The 7,364-nt window shown below is 40.2% G+C and overlaps 1 non-coding gene across 1 annotated transcript; it reads left to right on the plus strand.

Moving 5' to 3' along the window:
* The first annotated feature begins 4,512 nt into the window (after positions 1 to 4,512).
* LOC125586576 lies at positions 4,513 to 4,619 on the plus strand. Its single transcript, XR_007323113.1, has one exon. It is a non-coding gene; the product is annotated as a small nucleolar RNA R71 (small nucleolar RNA).
* Positions 4,620 to 7,364: the final 2,745 nt, after the last annotated feature.

The raw sequence follows: 7,364 nt of genomic DNA on the forward strand, positions 1-7,364 counted from the left end.
CTGAACCCTAAATCTAACAAAGAGAACTAACTACTCAGACATAGCTAAGCAATTCATAACAACAAGATATAAAAACTGCATAAATAGAGTTCCAATCACAAATCTCTGAAGGAGTTCTTGGATCTTCTCTCCAAACCTAAGACTGTAAGTATATTGCTATATGAAAGTAAGAAAGAGTAGAAAAGCGTGTGTTGCCTAGAACAATGGCAGATCACATAAATATTAGGTTAAAACTCGCCAGGGGTAATATGGTAATTATTGTGGGACTTGGGCTCAAAGTCGTCTGGAACCATTCTGGCCTCTGCGCGCTTTGCTGTCGATCGACAACATAGAGTGTGTGTCGATCGATTATCATCCTTGATCATCGATCGCTAGGCTGGTCGATGGTCAGCTAATGGTCTTTATCATTTTATCTCCAAAATGCACCAAAATCAATATTTTTCTCCAAATCGCTCTAAAACCTGAAAACATACAAAAAAGACTCCAAAACAACTAATATGCATTAAAAAAAAACCTATATATCATGGGTAGAAATGGGTAAAATCCATGGTATATCAACACCCCCAGACTTACTCCTTTCCTTGTCCTCAAACAAAACAACTAGCAGTCTCTCTGGAAGCGGTTTGAAAACATCAGCGACTCACACAATTTAAGAACTTACTATCATCACCTCAACAATATTGAAAACCACATCAAATCAATCTCAACTTTAGAAATACTTTATATGCAATATCCTAGTTTAACAACCAATTCCATTCATCCAATAACTTAGCAAATCATGTCTGACTAACCCCTCTACTGACCTCATTTAATACATGTAAATAAAAGACGTAGGCTTTACCTTGGGAGTATCGATCACTGAACACATGGAATCAACTCAAGCAAGTATCTGAACACACATAGATAGTCTTATCCAGTTATTTTCCTACCTCTCTTCTCACTTCTTCTCAGTCAATGTCTCCTTTTTTTAAAGGGTATCATTTTATTTTTTTAATTGACTGAGATATTTGGACATGCTTCCATGAATCAAACTCTAATGGTTTTGGCCACCAGATCCTGTTCACTTCTTTTTGACATTTATCTCTTTCTAGAATTTTTGTGAATCAAGCTTTAATGGTTGTAGCCAACAAATCATGTTCTAATCCTTTTTACCCCTGAAGGGGAGAGAGAGGAAACTAGAGGCACTTAGACTTTTTACCTTCCAGACTTGCATGAGGATTCCGATCCAATGTATACCAAGCTCCAAGACAAACAAGTTAAGCTCAATTATGTTGGAGGTCAGCTTGGTTCTTTCAAACATTCTCAGCAGGTGTGAATAACTGGCTGGATGATCCACTTTAGCATCTATAGTACAATCTGCACTCAATAAATCTAAAAGTGGTGCTAAAGAGTGGTTAGATAAGTAAGGAAAATTGTAAAAGTTATCTGTCCCCTTATTGACTCATTAAAAACATTTTGAAATCTTTTTATAAAACTTATAAGTAAATTTAATATTACTAAAACCTCCCCCAAGACTTAAATCACACTGTCCCTAGTGAATATTTAGTCAGAGTTTGGTGAAAACATAAATTATAAGGGCAATATGTAACAAGGAGTACAATATACCTGATCGCTGATGTCGATGTCGATCGACACAGGGAAGTGTCTATCGATCGTTTCTGGTGTTGTGCTATCGAACGATGTCGACTGGATCTCATCGATCGATGGTAAGTAACGGCTCCCTGGTTCTCTTTTTGTTTTTTTTATGACCTGCTAGAATATTAAAAACGAAAATAAATAACTATAAAACTGATTTTTAAAGAAAATACCTACTAGTGGGTTGCCTCCCACTCAGCGTTTTGTTATAGTTATTTAACTTGACTTTGGAGGTTGTTTTTGACTAGTGGTGATCAAAGTCACCACTTTGTTGTATGCAAGTGTCCACTTCATCTTTGCTTATCTGGAACCAAGTGCCAATGAAGCTTTTTATGGCCTCATCTCCTCTGGTCCATTGATTCTTTAATCTTTCTCTAGCAACCTCACCAGCATGCACCCTATGCTGAAGATTCTCAATGCTGCGATGTTGCATTCCAAGTCTTTCATATGTTGATTCAGAGATGTCCTTCAGCTCCTGGTGGACATCTTCTTTCAGCAAGTCTTGAGGGAATGTGATCTCATCAAGCTTATCCAGTAATGACTTCTCGGTAACCAGCTTGTTTCGTAGTGCTGCATAGTCGTCGTCGATCGATGGTCGAGTCCTTCTGTCGATCGATGGTGACGGTCCTGCTTGAGAATCTAGTTGTCTCTGAATCGTATCCATCTCCTGTTTCACAGCGTCCAGCCATGTGGTCAAGGAATGTACAATATTATGTAGTGCGTAGTAAACACCATCAAGCCGATAGGTGAACGATTGTAGCCTATCTTCGAATGATGTGAGTCGAGCGTCGATCGATGCTTGGATGTGGGTGTCGATCGATGGTTGAGCGTGAGTGGTGATTGATTTTGATCTTCTTGCACCGACTGTATGTGGTTTCTGAAGTATGGCAATGTCTTGCTTCATCTTATTCGTGTGTGTTGTCAACCAGCTGATACTATTGTCGAACGGGTAGTAGATGTCATCGAGCCTCTTCTAATGATAATAATCTGAAGTTCTGATAGCTCTATAGATCTCTGCTACTAACTCATCAATTTATGCTTTGTTGTAGTTGTCCTGCTCTGGCACGGTCGGTATGTGTACGTCTGTGCTCTCCCAACGTGGTGTCCTCTTCATGTTCTGATGAAGTGTGCTTCGTCTGGATCCGAAGTGACCGTCGATCGATGGTGCAGCTGCGTCGTCGATTGATGGTGGATCATCAGCTCCAGTCTGTGTGTCCAGGAAATTTTTGGATCCATTCATTGCAATGATTTCAGCTATGTCCTCCTTGGATATGTAGAGAATGCGTCCATCCATGGCTCGTGCTTGCCTTATGGATCCCTGAAAATACCAAATTCATCTGGAGTTAAGCCTAATGGAGTTGTTGAAGAAGAGTCTCCAAACATGAGTGAAGATGTGTTTGGCTCCATGTTCTCAATCCCAAGACTCTTCACCATCTCCATTGATATCACATTCACACTTGCACCAGAATCAACAAGAGCATCATCAAGTGTAAACTTACCAAGGGAGCAAGACAAGGTGAATTTCCCTTGGGTTTCTAGTTTTGAAATAGACTTTGGTGTGACTGGTGGATCAAGCTGCATAGTAGAGATGTTTAGGAGCTCTCCTACTTCTTCTTTGTGAGCTAGAATGTCCTTGATGAGCATCATTTGGACATGAGCATCATGCATATTTGATATCTGTGGAAGCTTGACTCCTACATCTCCCATGTCTTTTCTGAACTTGGAGATCATCTTCTTTTGAGCTTTAGTGAGGAACCTTTGTGGAAATGGGAGCTTGTCATAAGGTGATTGCTCAACCACATGAGCTTCTTCTAGCTGAACCTCCTTCAATTGCGTGACAGCTTTCCCAATAACCGGTTTCTCAGCCTTGTGTCTAACTGGTTGCAAAACCTTTCCCTCAACCTTCTTTACAGTTTGTATCTCAACTCTTTCCACAATCTTGTGTTCAACTTTCTCCACAATCTGTGCTTCAGCCTTGGCAACAACTTCTATTCCATACATGAGTCTTTCAATCTGATCTTACTCTTTCTCATGATCACTCAACTCAATCTCAGAAGTAGTAGGGAGGATAACATTGCAATACTCTTTGGGATCCTGCTCTGATTTTCCTGGTAGAGATCCAATTGGGCTCTTGGAGGTTGAAGGCATAGAGGCAAACTGATTCTCCAAAGCCTTGAAGTGAGAGGAGAGTTGTAGGAACTTGTTGTTGAGGTCATTGTAGCTTCATCAACTTTGGTGTGAAGGTTCTTCAGCTCATATCCAATGTGCTTCTCACTTCTAGTTTGAGACTCCAAGATCTGTTTCAACATTGCATCAGTGCTACTCTCTTGTGGAGCAGAGGTAGAAGATCCGGCTTGGCCTTGTGTAGACTGATTTCCTTTGGAGGGGAGACCTTGAGAGTAGTTTTGTCTAGCTTGGTAACCACCTTGTTGGTTGTTGTAGAAGGGCTTTTGTTTGTAGTTGTTGTACTGAAAGTTAGGCTCCTTCTTGTACCATATCCCATTAGCATTCACAAAACATAACACTTCTTGACCTTCTAGACCATCAACTTCATGAACCACAACTGTCTCCTCTTTTTTCTGCTCACCAACAAAGTTCACTTTCTCTTGTTTGGCTCTATCCGAAAGAAGCAAATCCATCTTATCTTGTAGAGCCTTCAACTCTCTCTTGGTGTTTGTATCATTACCTCCACTGCCTCTGTTGCTTCTATCATGTTCATCACTGTAGACTGAATCACTCTTAGCCATATTCTCTACAAGCTCCAAAGCATCGGCTTCAGTTCTCCCCAAGAAGAAACCATTGCTAGCAGTATCAAGCTGGCTTCTAAACTTAGGCAAAGCACCTCTGTAGAAAGTACTAAGCAAACTCTCCATATTGAAGCCATGATGAGGACATTGAGAGATATAGCTATTGAACCTTTCCCATGCTTCTCCAAAGCCTTCAAGATTCCTTTGATGAAATCCAGAGATTTCATTCCTTAGTTTAATAGTTCTTGAAGTAGAGAAGAACTTGTTGAGGAAAGCTTTCTTGCATTCATCCCATGTGGTGATTGAGTCGCTTGAAAGGCTCTTCTCCCATGTGTGAGATTTGTCTCCCAAAGAGAATGAAAACAACCTTAGCTTGAATGCATCTTCAGAGACACCATTGATCTTTGTTGTTCCACACAGCTTATCAAAGTTATCCAAGTGGTATAGTGGATCCTCCAAGGCAAGACCATGATACTTGTTGCTCTGGATCATGTTTATCAAGCTTGACTTGATTTCAAATTTGTTGTTTTCCACAGCTGGTGCTCTGATGCCAGCTCTATGCCCATGGATATTGGGTTCATCATGGGTGCCAATAGCTCTAGCTTGGTGCTGTGGGTGTCGTGGCCTAAGGTTTGCAGCTCCTTGGCGAATGCCTTCTCCATCTTGAGGCTGATTCTGATGTTGATCCATCACAAACCCCAATCTGTCTAAGTGAGCCTGTTGCTCTTCTTCTCTCCTCTTCCTTGCAATCTCCCTTTCAAGTGCTCTAATGTCTTCAACTCTTGGCACTAGGTCTGTTGGGCCTCTGCTCCGCAAGTTCATGCACCTAAGATACAAAAGGGCTAGGAAAGTGAATCAGTAACTACATATAAGAAAAATAAGACTTAGTCTCAAGTAAGAACCAAATCTCAATGTCAAAATCAACTTAGAATTGGCAACGGCGCCAAATTTGAAATGGACATTTCAAGGGTCCTAATTCAAATCATGTAGTATTTAAGATGTCAATCCATTTCTAAGAGTTTTGATGCAAATAGAATTCAAGTTCAAACTTAAGCTAAATGCAATCAAAGTGATGAGGTGATTTGATTAAGCTAACAAGGTTCTAACACAATTAACTAGCAACTTTCAAGCAAATTGATAAAGGAGGAATCATGGGCATAGGAATTTGATTTCAGATGACTAAGATTTAATCTAAAATGGCAAGGTTTTAATCAACAAATTCCCCTAAGTCTAGATAGCAATCCTAAGCAAGTTCTTTTCCAAGACAAAAGCTCATTTACTCTCATTGATCAAACATCAAATTCCTTTGGTTTGTGTCAATCAAACAATCATTAATAATAGATCATTCAACTTTCTAAACTCCCCTAACATCAAATCCCTTTGGTAGGGTAAGCTAAGAGCATGTTGAGTTGGCTCAGACATTTCATCGAACACCTTCCGGGCAATGAAATGTCAAGAGTTCAAATCTAAAATGGCCAACTCTAGATTAGCATTAGTATCACTCAATCAAGCAAGGAAACATATTAATCTACTCTAAACATTATAGATCATCACTTAATCATCCTAATCATCCTAACCCATGAATCCAAAGATGACTACTCACTCATTATCATGGTAGACACTAAATCATTAGTTGATCTAAGTCTAAACATGATTAATGATCAAAGTAATCAAGCAAACACAAGAGAATATGATCAAGATTAGATCTTTCACCCAAAAGTGGTTTTTGATTAGATAGAAAACAAGATAAATCCTAAGATTAGGTGTAAAAAGTATTTATAAAGGCTTAAAACTCGAACCGGGTCGACCCGACAAACCCGGGTTTGACCCGAAAGACAAATGGGTGAGCTGGTCTTGGCATCAACCGCGGACGGCTCCAACCCGCGGCCGTGGTCCGCGGTCCGTCCCATCAAAACTCGACCTCTCGGGCGAGAATTCATGGACTGCCTTCGTCTGCAGTACATGCCCGCGGCTGACCACACCAACCCCGAGCTCTCTGGTCCGATTCCGTGGACTGGTGTTGTCCGCGGATTCAGTCCGCGGGATTGTCCGTCTCGGCTGATCTCTCGGGAGCGATTCCTCGGCCTGGTCCAGTCCGACCTGGTTGTCCGCGGCTTGGTCCATCTTCTTGACTTTGCCCCTTTTCTTCATGCTTACCCATCAAACTCTCCAAACTTCATCTCGAGCTTTTCCAAACCTAACATACTACACATGCATATGCTATATACCTAATTAGACTCTAAATGCATCTTAAATGATCTAAATGAGTATGGAAATTATGCTTAAAACTATGTAAAATCTCAAGACATCATTCTGGCGATTTGCAGTCTGGTTTGGTGGGCGATAGTTGGAGCCATAAGAAGAGTTTTTATGGTTATGTTGCTTCCAGTTGTTGTGATTACGGTTATGTGTTGTGATATACCATGGATTTTACCCATTTTTAGTCATGGTATATAGGTGTTTTAAATACATTATGGTTGTTTTGGAGTCTTTCTAGTATGTTTTTAGGTTTTGGAGTGATTTGGAGAAAAAAATGTGATTTTGGTGCATTTTGGAGATAAAATGATAAATACTCGAAGTTGACCATCGACCACGACTATCGATCGATGGGCAAAGGCAACAATCAATCGACATACACTCTATGTGTCGATTGACGGCAAAGCGCATAGAAATAAGATTGGGTTCCAACCGACTTAAAGCCCAAATCCCACAAAAATTACCAGATTACCCCTAACGAGTTTTAACCTAATATTTATGTGCTCTGCCATTGTTCTAGGCAACACACGCTTTCATACTTTCTACTTTTCACTCATCAAAATAGTCTTAGGTTTGGAGAGTAGATCCAAGAACTCCTTCGGAGCTTTGTGATTGGAACTTCAATTTCTTTACTCTATTCTATTTATGCAATTTACTTGTTCTATAGTCATGAATTTCTTACCTATGTCTGAGTAGTTCATCTTGTTAGATTTAGGGTTCAGATAT

The sequence above is a fragment of the Brassica napus genome, chromosome C4 (genome assembly GCF_020379485.1).
Source record: "Brassica napus cultivar Da-Ae chromosome C4, Da-Ae, whole genome shotgun sequence".
NCBI classification, from domain to species: Eukaryota; Viridiplantae; Streptophyta; class Magnoliopsida; order Brassicales; family Brassicaceae; genus Brassica; species Brassica napus.